Below are 13,145 nucleotides of genomic sequence, written 5' to 3'. Positions count from 1 at the left end.
TAAAGTGGTGCTATTTTACCACTATGAGATTTTTTTTACCAACATTCGAGTGATTGAATGTTTCAAAGGTAAGCTAATGAAAGAACATAACCACTATTCGCTGTAGAAAGAGCTTTCGTAATTTAGTACAGGAGTGTGATGGGGTGGTGAAAGTATCAGTCTATGTTGACCTATTAGTAATGATTCATTTCATGATCATATGAATAACCAAGGTTTGCACATATTTTTAGATTTTTTTTTTTCAAATTTGAAATTTGCCATTATATCCTTTGTCAGCTTTTACCGTGTAATGGATTTAGTATCTAATTAATAATGACTGGATAAGGACTGTATCTTCTACATCAGATAAGGACAGATAAAGATCATCAGATAAACATCAGATAAACAGATTTACTCCATTCCACTCCTATACAATGTGAACAGTAAATATTACTGACCAGACACTGTGATCACAGTCAAATCTGATGCCCTTATAGGCCACGAAGAAAGATTTCCTAATCTCCCAGAAACTTACATCAGGGCCATCACGCCATACACACACACACACACACACAGACACACACACACCAAAACATACGAGCAAATACACACAAGCACACATGTACACGCACAAACACACACAACCCCTTAACCTTTTCTACAGTTGCCGATGACACCTCCATGCCGGACCCTTAGGTATACGTTAGAACCCGGATAGCCCCTCCACATGAATCACTGTCATTCGGAGTGTGGAATCAGCATTTCTCAGCCTACCCTGTCAGGACATTTAAAAGGGAGAAGTGGGCTCTCCTCGAGCTCTGCTATTGATTTTCCCAGCGAACAAAGAGACTTTCTCTAATACATGATACATCATAATCGTGTAATTTGTACCTTTGAGTCAACAGATGAACACACAGGACCTCAACAGAGATGTTGAGCTGTTGAAGGCTTCACCTGCTGACGTGCTGCTAGACGTGTAATATTGTACTAATTGTATCCATTTTTCTTCTTAGAATTATGGGTCCTGTAGGCATACAAAATAGAACTGTGTTGGCCTAAATATTGCTTGTGTTTACATACAGTATAGTATAAGGTTCCTTGTAGTTTTCAACAGGCTGAGGGACAAAAAAATTTAAATGTATTTTTTCTAAACAATTTGTTTTAAACATCTGAAGGATGCAACCATCCAGAAGACATGCAATCCATGGGTTAATTTCTGCTCTTGGTTTGCCCCTGTTTGATGTTCAGGACAAATCTAGAAAACAAGAGACATGAAACAAGTTTAAGGGGACTATATTGAACTCCACAGCTCAGACTACCCCTAAACACAATTATCTATATGTCACAGTGAAAAAAGTAGGACATACAGATGCACTCATGCAATCACAGGGCCATTTTCACAGCATTCTCTCAGCTGTCCCCCTGTCAGGGGTTAAGTCTGCCAACCCACATCCACACAGTGTTATCTAAAGCAGAGAGAGAGAGAGAATAGAACAGGGGCCTCTTTGAAGACATTGGGCGAGGGGTGTTAGCCTGCTCCCTCTGATGTGCTGGGAGATTCTCTCTCTCTCTTTCCTCTCCGTCTCTTTCTCTCTCTCTCTCCCTGGCCATCTTCACACTCCTCTGATTCTCTCTCCCTGGCCATCTTCACACTCCTCTTTGCAGCATGCCAGCCTGCATCAGGGCGCAGTTTGCCTACCATTCCCCCCGACAGTCCGAAACACTTTTCCTGATCTCTTTCATCTTGATGTATTGTCAATATATGGATCGTCGTGCTCTCTAATTCAGTGAAAAAAATCTAGTTTTCCATTAGTCTCTGCCGTTCTAATGTTCACTGCAGCTTTCCTATGTGTAATTATTAAAGGCAGATTCCAGAAAGCAATTACTGGACTACCAGTTTGTATCTGTGAAATCTTAATAAGCAACAAAAGGACTCCTGTGTGGAGGAGAACACAGGGAGTCAACAACATTCCTCTGGGCCTGTCAGGGTGAATCCTGCATGCCTTGAACCCTCACAAGGCTCAGACTGACCTCCTGGCACTCGCTTCAGAGAGCCTGAGGAGATGACAGCACCACATATCTCTGACCTCAGGTCAGTCTCTACAAAGTGGGCACGTTAATGTCACCATCGGCTCTACCTGTGACAATTAAACCTCACTTGATGAGCCTTGTTGAACACACTTGATGAGATTTGTTGAACACACTTGTAAAGTTCACACACCCTATACCTTTTTTTTTTTCTTTGGCAGATGATTGGCAATTGACTTGAGGGGAATTAGCGAGAGAAAAGAAGCTTTCCGTTTGCAACAATGAAATATTGAACACCCGCGTCTGTGCAGTCAGCCAGTAATGAGGAACCAATAGTGCTTTTCTACTGAAACAGTAAAAAGGAGAAAAAGAATGGATTGGAGGGCAAGATCCTTTCTCTAAACATCCGCAGTCATCACCGTCAGCATCCCTGCCCTGGCCTGGTCCCTCTCCAACTTGCCTTTGAGTGGATCACCGCGGATTATCATTTGAAAAAAAAAGGGCTCAATTAATTGTAGCCCATTACCTGCCAAGAGACCACGTGAGATGAGAAATGATCACCGCGGACTAAGGATCAGATTACTGTTTTGATAGATTTGCCATGTAGGTCTACGCAGATGTAAATTAATATCACATCATTAGATGTTGCAATCCCTCAAAAAGGTGTAGATGTTGTTGCACATTGTTACTAAGCAGAATCTCACACATGATAACAGTGGTTTTTTGTCTTAAGAAAATGTAAGAGCATGTTTTCCACATACAGTCTTTCCAGTTGTTGTGTTTATTTAATGTTTGACTTTATGGTTTTTTTCTATTTGTATTCAAGTATTTTTTGCTGGTATGCTGCATTACGTATTGTATTTAGTGTTGTTTCTAATCTAATTTTGTGTCCTGCTGTTGTGTGGTCAAACACATACGGTTGCATGCATTATAACAGTATTGTCATGTATTATAACAGTTTTGTCATGCATTATAACAGTATTGTCATGCATTATAACAGTATTTCAACCACTGCTCTGTTGCATGTCTGTGAATTTTTTTTTAGATTTATGAGTAAATTGTTGAGAGAGATCAAACTCTCAAAAGTCTAAATATATGGCCATATGACACATGCCACCTGCTTCCACAACAGGACCACATCAGCAACTTCCTGCCTCCAGCCTGCCAAAGACTGCTTCATTCCTTTGCCATCATCTCCGTGAGCGATCACTCTCTCCGTCCCCACCTCCCTCCACCTTCGCAAAAGTCACAAAGGGAAAACTGTCAAGCTAGTTTCTGACGTGAATTTGCATTCCTCAATGACAACTGACACCAGTGAAAGGCCACGGAAAACTGCTTATTGATCAGCTTCAAACTATTCAACGACGCAGATGAGGTTATGTCTGAAAGGGCTCTTTTCGGGCTGGGAAATCGTTGTACTCGCCACCGCTACATCACACTGCTTTAAGGAACACAACTTCATTACATCATGCCACTTGCGTTTATATCATTTTAAAGAGCCTGCTGATTGGTTTGTAAAGGGAGCTGATGAGAGTGGGTGCCTGGCGTATAAGGCCTATTAACTGCTAACAGTGGCCATTCATAATCTCTTGCATACTAAGAGCTGAGGGTGTCAAGCCACATTTACTGACTGAACGACTGGAGAACCGCCAGCTAATGGAATGGGAAGAAGTCCAGCCCAGGTCATTTGACACTGCCAGCTGCCCCCTCTCACAATTAAATTAATTCCCATTGCAATTCTGACCTTTTCCCTCAGAGAGTGGAGAAAATAGAGCCGCACGCCACCAGGTTGCAGAGCAGCTACGCATTTAAAAAAAAAAAGTTCATCATGGGTTCTTTTGGAACCTTACCCACACAAGGAAGCCTTTGTTGGCAGAGAGTGCTGTTTGGGACTAAAAACAGTTATTCTCACACAAAAAATGGTCATAAAAAGTTTCAAAGGTCACGAACCTTGAGAACTTAGACTAGAGCCTTTCAGAAGGTTCCACAAGGAATATTGAAGCTTTCTTCTAATGTGAACCCTTCAGATGGCTGTTAGAGGAGCCTTTAAGGACTCGTGGAGAGAGACAAGCCAAATATCCTTGAAGGGCACCAGATGACATTACATTTTTTACTGGAAGTGGAGCACCCACCATAGAGAGATGCTAAAATATATAGGTTTGGACCTTCCTAAATTACTATTAAAAGCCCAATCCATAAAGTTCTCATTTAGTGACCTTGTGTTTGTGAAATGTACTTTATAAATTATAAATTATAAATGATACATTATAAATGATACATTATAAATGATACATTATTATTATTATTATTATCATTATTAATTATTATAATTGCTGAATGTTGAGGGTACAATGGTTACCAACCCCCTGAACGGTTGACCTGGGTTTGATTCAATTCAATTAAATTGTATCTATATAGAGGCAAAACAATAACATTGTCTCAAGGCGCTTTACAGAGCCCAGGACCAGGGACCTGATTTAGAGCAAACACAATGGCAACAGGGGCATGAAAAGACAGGAAGAAACCTTAAGCAGAACCGTGACACATAAGGGGGGGCCCATCTGCTTGAGGCTTGTCGTGTACAGATAGAAAAAGAAAAGGGGGCGGGGAAGCAAATGTAAATGTACACAGCATACATGTGGTAAATGTACACAGCATAATACACACAAACATTAACTGGTATATACATGATTCATACAAACCAGCGTAGTGGGTATAGAGTGTAATTCCCAGCCACCAAGTCACTTTGGATAAAAGTGTCTGCAAAATACCATACCCTTTTTACACAATTATCATTAAACAGTTCAAACATTAGATGGACAGACTGTAAAGGCTAAGGGAGTAGGACAAAGAGACAGAGCGAGTAGGACAAGGAGTCTACAGAAAGCCCATCAGAAATGATAATGCTCTAGTTGCTGTCAGCTCTGTCTCCTGTGGAGCTCGGCAGTATCGCTAGCTGTCAGATAGCCAATACATTTATGTATGCAAATGACCCCGGCTCAATCCTGCAGCCACCGCTTAAATTTACTGAGCCTTCAAAAGACGAGGACGAACATTTCCTGTCAAATAAAATCAGGAATATAGGGAAATACTTGCTGTGAAGAAAAAAAGAATATTTCAAGTCTGGTCTGTGTCATGAATATAGAATCAAATCCTGTAAGATGAAAACATTTGAAGCCTCTGGATGTTACATTAAAGAAACTGAAGGAGCTTCGCTGTCTAACAAGCACAGTTATTCTTAGGGTCATTTCTGAGTGAGTATGGATCTTGTGACCATCCCAACTAATCTTCATGGCGAGTTTTTACTCGATAAATGTGAGAAGTAAAATATGAGTGGCGAGTCCTGCTGAGCTTGGCCCGTGGGAGCAAACAAATTCAAAGCAAAGGTTGAGACCTGCGCTCAATCATTACAACATAGACAGAAAGTCATTCAGTGTAAATCAATGTTTTTTAGGGACCTCTGCCTCATTAAACACTCCGAATACTTGTTTAAATAACTTACATCAGTCACAGAAAACCAGACTTTTAAGTATATTAAACTGACAGGTACTAGGTTAGAAATATGTTGGAATGGTGAAGACATGGAGGTAGGTTCCATTTGCAAACAGCACAAGATGATGACTTGTTAAACGCTTCTCTTTTGGAATATGTGGCCGAGCAAAGAGCACTACAGGGACTCATGGCGATGACCTACTCATTTGTAAGAGCACTGTGGGTGCAGATGAACTCACAGCTATAGGGATATTATCGGGCTTTCTGCATTTAACCAGAACACCAACTATTGCCCATATGACTTATCAGATCTCATTTCTCCACATTTTAGGATGACCTTGACATAAAAGGCACCACAAGCCCAGCCAGGAAGACCTGTTGTTTTGCGGTAGAATTAGACCTAGAACACATAAATAAAAGGTGCCTGTGTCTTAAATCATTTCTCTCGGGGGGCCCAAAATGAGCAGTCATGGGATCATCTGGTAGTGGGGTGGCCACACTATCGCCAGATAAGAAAAATAAATTAATACAATTCTGAGCCGGCTGCCGAGTGTCCTTATCTTTTAACACTGCACATGTAGACACCCAAGCAGACAAACTTGGAATTTGGCCAATCAGGATGGTTTCCATGTTCCAGCTCTTTCCACTCCACTTTACATCCTTTGTCCTTCAGACAAGAGCCTGGCCGGGACTCCACAGCGGCCAGTCTCGATGTGTTTGTAAAGTACTGTCAATTACACGGACAAACACATTACATTTGTACTCGAATAAAAACTTGTATAAATAATGGATTTAAGTACATCACCAAAGGAAACAACAACTCACACAAATGACTTATCCCACGAAAGAAGTCTGTGGCCCACAGTGCACGTGAGTAGATAACAGAGGTCTGGACATTTAGTGTTGGACAACAGATTAAAACACAATTCCCTCCATAGTGAGCAGGGCGCAGCAGGATCACAGTGGGCCCCCAACTGAGGTTAACAAATAATCACTATCGTAATAAGCACAACTCCTCAGATTAACTTCCAGCTGATTCCTGGAGCTCTGTGTAAGATCCCCAAATCATACAGTAATACTGGCTAAGGGTCTGTAAAAGATGACGCTTTCTGGTCTTGTCCCGAAATGTCATTTTGGAGTGTGGGGGTGGGTAACTGCCTAAGTGATTTAAGCAATTAGTTTGGAATGCCATCACTGGAACATGTGGCAGAGCCTGGGCTGTTGTGCTTGTCCTGGTGGACAAGCCTATGTGGTTACATTATTATACTGTCCTATGGAACCAGATAAAGTTACAAACTTCCAGTGCACACGTTTAAGTGTTATAAGGCCTACCTTATGGGCTATAACTGATACACATACATTTTGGTGGGGGAGGGAGGGGGGCTGTTGAGGGTGTGGTGGAATGGGAGAGCTGGCAGCCATGTGCATGACAAACTGATGCAATTTCAGCTGTGTCGCAGAAGCAGCCCGATATTTGTCTCCGGCTGGCAAGGCTTGGTTTCCCCCTTGTACGCACAGCTCCCAGATTTGAATCACCAAAGGTCCAAAGGCCTCCACTTGACAGGGCACAAATAATTACAGTACACTGTCTTCATTGGACTCTATTATATTGCTCCTCTTATCTGCGGTCTGGGGCTGCACTTGATCAAGCTGAGGTCACTGTATTCTGACCATAACACAACATAACGTTGCTATTTGGAGATATGATAAATAGCGGTCGACAGGAAGCGTGCGACAGCATTTTATCAGTTTGGGTTGCTTTTTCTCGTCGTCCTTTTTTACTCCACACCCGCGCTGCTCTGGTCTAAAGTTGTGGGAATTTAACTCAACGAAGCACCATGCCCCATCTGTGCTGTGGGTAGGGCTTACACTTACACACAGACTTACACACGGTTACACGGGTGCTACTTCTATGTAGCTTATTATCTTATAATTATAAAATTAAGGAAATACAGGCCTATTTTAAATGTAGAGGGCCAGTTTATATGCTCACCTGCAGGGGGCGAATTCACATACAAAACAAAAGGGGCAAAGCAAAGTAACCTAAAGCCCTATAGGCTAAAACTCAAAAGAAGAATAAGCCTATTTTAAGGTGATGAATTCGAATTTCTGTTGTATCTACCTAATACCCCGGGTAGGATTGGAGTAGGATATATATCATGGCCTACATTATCTTTAGGCCTATGTAATTGAAGCCAGTAGATAACTTTAAAACAGTCAAATAGGCTAGCCTACTAAAAACGTAAATCTTGTTTGTATAACTTGTTCCATTCACTCACTCTTTCAAAACTTTAACTTAACATAGCAATACAAGTGGTTCGGCTGTTAAGCCTGGTTTATGACTGTTTCCTACAGAACACCACCACACATTTATGAAAGCCTTCATAAAAAGGCAAGTACACCTGCCTTGGATATGTTCATGTCTTAACATTAAAGTAGCCTTCTACAGTAGCCGGCTATTGGTAGCCTATACCGTCTTGTTTTGACTGATTAAACCCTTTCAAAAGGCCATTATAGATCAAAGAAAGCATTTCTGAAAACACTCGTTCTTTAAAACAAATTAATATCCTGCCATCTTCCATGCTTCTCACATTGATTACCTATTCAGCTCAGCTGAAACAGCCGCATCATCGGAGGTCTGTAGCACACCGCGCTTTCACTGGAGACCTCATACTGTTCTCAGCAATATCTTCTTCCCATATAGCCTACTTAATACTGGCCATAATACATATGACAGCTTGTCGATAGACCAGTGGCGACGTGGGCCGACAGGCGTAGTAGCCTACTTTTTGACAGCCTTTGAAATGTATATGCTTAGTCACATGGACGGTTTGAAAAGTGCTGGGGGCATTGATGGGATTTTACATAATCTTACCTGTCACTGACTGGCCCATTGCATTGTCTACCTTTGCTATTACGTAGCCGAATACACGCACCAAATTTCATAGGTTACTGTGATTGTGTAGGGCTTTAAAACTAAAATGTTAAAACATGCTAAAAACAAGTGCTATCTATGTCAATTCATGACCAACGGATACAGAACTCTGCGGTGAGAAAACCATCTAACCCAACCCATGGGCAAAATGTGTCACACATGTCACGTCTTCATAATATACTTGGTTAGGTCCATACATTACAAACACTTGTTCATGATTCCAAAACCCTTCTGACTGAATTTCGACATTTTTGAATGTTCTACTTCTTTCTACACGTATTTTCAGGTTTGCACTTAACTGTCTGCTGGCCAGTTGCTATGTACGTGCTTGCTTGACAACAGATTCCATATAACCGTATCTGAACTAGAGGCTAGCATAGGATGCTCTGAAAGACTTGTATAAGAACCAGTAAGAAAAACAAAATCAAGATTGATCCCTAAATTAGAGAAAGCTAGGTTAAGTGGCATGAGGTCTCTTATATTGTACACTGCTCACATGGGTTTACGCTCTCTAGCATTCCATTCAAAACAGTCTGGTGGGAATACACAACACCTGTTACTTTATCTTTATCATCATCATCATTATTTATTCAGGGAGAAATTGACTGAGCACAGGGCTCTTTTGCAGCAATGCCCTGATTGAGGCTACATAATACAGAAGAACAATAAATAAATAAACCATAACAAAACAAAACAGACAAAATAAATAAACAAAACACATTAAACAACTCAGAAATTAAGTATAAAAAGAAAATAACATAAAGTAAAAAAATTAAATCAGAGAATAATTTAAAACAACAGCATTGAGGCACATCCTTAGCATCTAAAAGGCTCTTAAATTGGTTGACAGACAAATACTTGGTTAGTTTCAACTCCACTTGAACAGTGTTCTATTTATGGGAAGCAAAGAACTTAAAAGCTATTTTACCTATATTAGTTTTTGTAAGGGGGATTTCAAGGGAGATGAGAATTTTAATTTTAATTTTAAAAGTGACATGAGATAATTAGGCAGTTTTCCCACTAAGGCTTTATAAACAAATAAAAGACAGTGTTTTTCCCTCCTGTCTGCTAGAGGGGACCAACCAACATTCTTGTATAAGTTACAGTGGTGGGTCCTGAAAGCGTCTCCTGTAACAAAGCGAATAGCACTATGGTAAACAGAGTCCAGGAGTTTTAAGGTAGAGGGTGCAGCATACATGTAAACAATGTCACCATAGTCAAGAACTGACAAAATTGTTGATTGCACTATTTCCATTCGGTTTTCAAAAGTAAAACAAGATCTTATGGATGTGTGAATGAAAATGTTCGATCTATGCTGTGTCGTTTTTACCTGATACATGAATTATATTAAATTCAATTCAATGTTATTTATATAGCGCCAAAGCAATACAATTGTCTCAAGGCACTTTACAGAGCCAGGGCCTGAACTCCTTTAGAGCAAGCACAATGGCGAAGAAAAAATAAGCAGAACTGCAGCACATAGCGACATGGGGGGCCCATCTGCTTGAGAAATGTACAAGGCATATGTGTGGTAAATGTACATATTACATACAAACATCATATGGTATATACATGATACATACAAAACAGCTAAGTGGGTATACCAGTGTGCTCGTAGGGTTAACTATTACAAGGGTCAGTAGAGTAGGAACAGAAAACTATGTCGATGGTGGAAATGATTTAGAGTAGAGTATAGGGTAAAATAAGTGTATGACAGTATGGTGGGGATGGGTATGTGTAGGCAGAGGGTTTCTACAAGTAGATTGGGTGGAGAGAGAGCAGCATCCCACAGTGAAGATAGTCTAGACTAGGTGGGGAACAGAAACAAAGTGAGTGGGTAGAGTTCGGCTGCTAATATGAATAAATGTACTTGATGAATGTGGTGAGGAGGAACGTTTCCACATCCATCAGCAAGAGCAAATTTTGTTAGCAGACAATAATTTGATAAACCGATAAGGAGATACGTAGCATGCTGTATCCGGGATCCGTAAAGGCCCTCTTTCACAGTACATGCTTTTTATGTAGTGAGATTTTGTTTTCAGTTGTCAAAAGTGGTGGGGACATGTCCCCAATGTAAATGTGCCTTCTCACTGACTGGAAATACTCGTTTGGTCTACTGTAAGGTGACCCAAGAGAAAGATGAACCCTTGATGGGCGGATGGGCGTTCCTAGTGTAGCAGGAGGGGTTCAATCTGATGTCACTGCACCATCTGTTTACTTCTCCCCGTCCCTCTTCATTTACCTGTAATTAAGAGACACTTTGCGAGTCTGCCCAGCCCCTATAAATTAACAACAAGATGCCATCTGGGCATGCGTCGTAGTATTTCATGGTACCTGTTGCATCAAGCTCAAGTCCACCAGTTCATCGTGTGGTTAAGCCTGTTTTGTTTGGGTCGTCGCTTCTAGCTCCGTCTCCTGTTTCACTCCGAATCGGATTACACGTTCGTTGTGTGCTACATACAGCTAGCGGACACAGTAGCTGCTGCCTGTGTCATCCTGTGTCTAATGCCCTTGGATGCTTGGAATTGGCCTGGGTGGTTTGACACGCTGCTGTTTTGCTTATAGTTACTGTTTGCTGTTCGTCTGGCTTCACCTCTCGTCCTCCTTCCAAGCAGCAGCTGCTGTTAACAAGTGCTGCTGCTACGTGTGTGTGTGTGTCATTGTTGCTGTTGGTTGTTTCGCATTTCTTTTCTGTTTATTTTGTATCAATCTTTAGGTGGCTAGTTTTGTTTTGGTTCTGTTTGTTTTGTGTTCAATGTTCTGCTGGCTGTGCTGGGTGCCCAAGGCTAGGTAGTCCATCCTTCCCCACTTTTTTTAGATAATTTGATGTGTGTGGATTCACCTTTCACTAGGTTCGTGTGCATTTGGTGTGAGCAGTGCACGTTTGCTGTGCCCTCCTGGAGGTAATACCCCACTTCTTAAATACCCCTGCCTGACTGGTAAGCCTCAGTCCAGTTTCTGTGTTGTCCCTTGTCTGTGCTCTACTGTTACCTATTTGTGTGTTTTGTATTTTATATTTGTGTATTAAATAAAACATATTTATTATTTATAGAAACAAGTCTGTAGCTTCCTCAGTTTACGAACCTGTGTGCCCCTAGTGGGCTAGTTTAATTCCACCTCAACTATTTCCCTGGGCGAAACTCCCAGGGTGGTGTAGTCGTGCATGTGCTCTGTTTAGTCCTAGCTCTACTCCCCATATTGTTATGCCACAATTTGGCAGGATTACTGACTACAAGCTGAGATGTGTGTTCCATTTATTCTTTTCTGATCATTATTGGTTTGTGTATTGAGCATACTGGTTTGTTTTGGTGCTTGTTTTTCCTTGTTTTTGTCTTGTGCTCTGTCTTTATTTAGAAGCAAAACAGCAGCGGATGTCTGTAGATCTGGGATCACCTGTCCCTTAGGCTTCTGGGCCCCTCTGACCTCAGGAACTTTTGCCGCATGCTAACCTGCCTGTCGTAAGTCCTCATTTATTTGATCTTGGCCAGCGTGGAGGATGAGATGCAGGAGCACAATTAAAGGCGGATAACGAGCGCTTAAGGCGAGATCGAGTATCGGTTATTCCGCCTGGTGCAGGCTCCTCAGATGCTCTCCCATTGCCATCTGCTGCACCCACGACTGGACGTAGTGGTGCCAATGCCCCATTTCATGACAGGTTCGTTTTCATGCCACGAGATGGAATCTCGTTCATGCCACGAGGAAGTGCCCTAACTTCAGTGGCAGCTGTGGCATTAGTGTGAATGAGTGGTTTGAGGAAGCTCAGGCCTGTATGCATGCTAGTCACCTCTCCTTCACCGATCAGTCCTTTCTTTATGATCACCTTGTGGGTGAGGCGAGACAAGAAAGAAAGTATTGCCCCGTTATGGAGCGTAGGGATCCTAACAGAATAATTTCTGTATTGAGGGCGTTGTATGGGTGTTCCCAGTCATATGTAGCCCTACAGGAAACCTTTTTCTCCAGGAAACAGGACCTTACAGGAATTCTCCCTCACCTGGCTGCGCATAATGGAAAGGGTTAAGCAGCGTGCAGTTCGGGTTGGGAGCCTACTGGCTCAGGAGTCAGAGTTAGTTTAGGTAAGATGTCGTCTTTAATGTCCTCTTGCCACCATTTAGACGTACGCATTGGAGACGTGCTGGCGCCCGGCTTGGTAGACACCGTGTCTACCCTTGTTGAGTCTTTCTTTTTAAAGAATTTTGTGCCACTGGGTCAGGATCGTCGTCGGATTTGCCAGTGGCTACAGCTCCGTGCAGCCAACAGGCACGCTATCCCCTATGTTGACTACATAGAGTTAGATGCGGAGCTTTGTGCCAAGTCTGTATCACACTGTGGGATCCTGGTCGTAAAGGTGACGTCACTGCACCGTCTGTTTACTTCTCCCCGTCCTGTATCACTCTGAGTTGGATCATACGCTCGTTGTGCGCTACATACAGGTATGTATGGGTCCTTGCTCTGCACGAACAGTTGCTGTGTTTAGCTAGCTAGCTACTCACCCACTTTTTATGCTCTATTTAGCTAGCGGACGCATACATACCTGTATGTAGTGCACAACGAGCGTATGATCCAACTCGGAGTGATACAGGAGATGGTGCAACAGCTGGGAACGAGGACCCAACCAAACAAGGCTTAGCGACTACCACAAACTGGTGGACCTGAGCTTGACGCAACAGGTACCGTGGAATACGACGCATGCCCATATGGCACCTTGTTGCCC

The sequence above is a fragment of the Clupea harengus genome, chromosome 7, assembly GCF_900700415.2.
Source record: "Clupea harengus chromosome 7, Ch_v2.0.2, whole genome shotgun sequence".
Taxonomy (NCBI): domain Eukaryota; kingdom Metazoa; phylum Chordata; class Actinopteri; order Clupeiformes; family Clupeidae; genus Clupea; species Clupea harengus.
Note: the sequence above shows the minus strand (reverse complement) of the source record.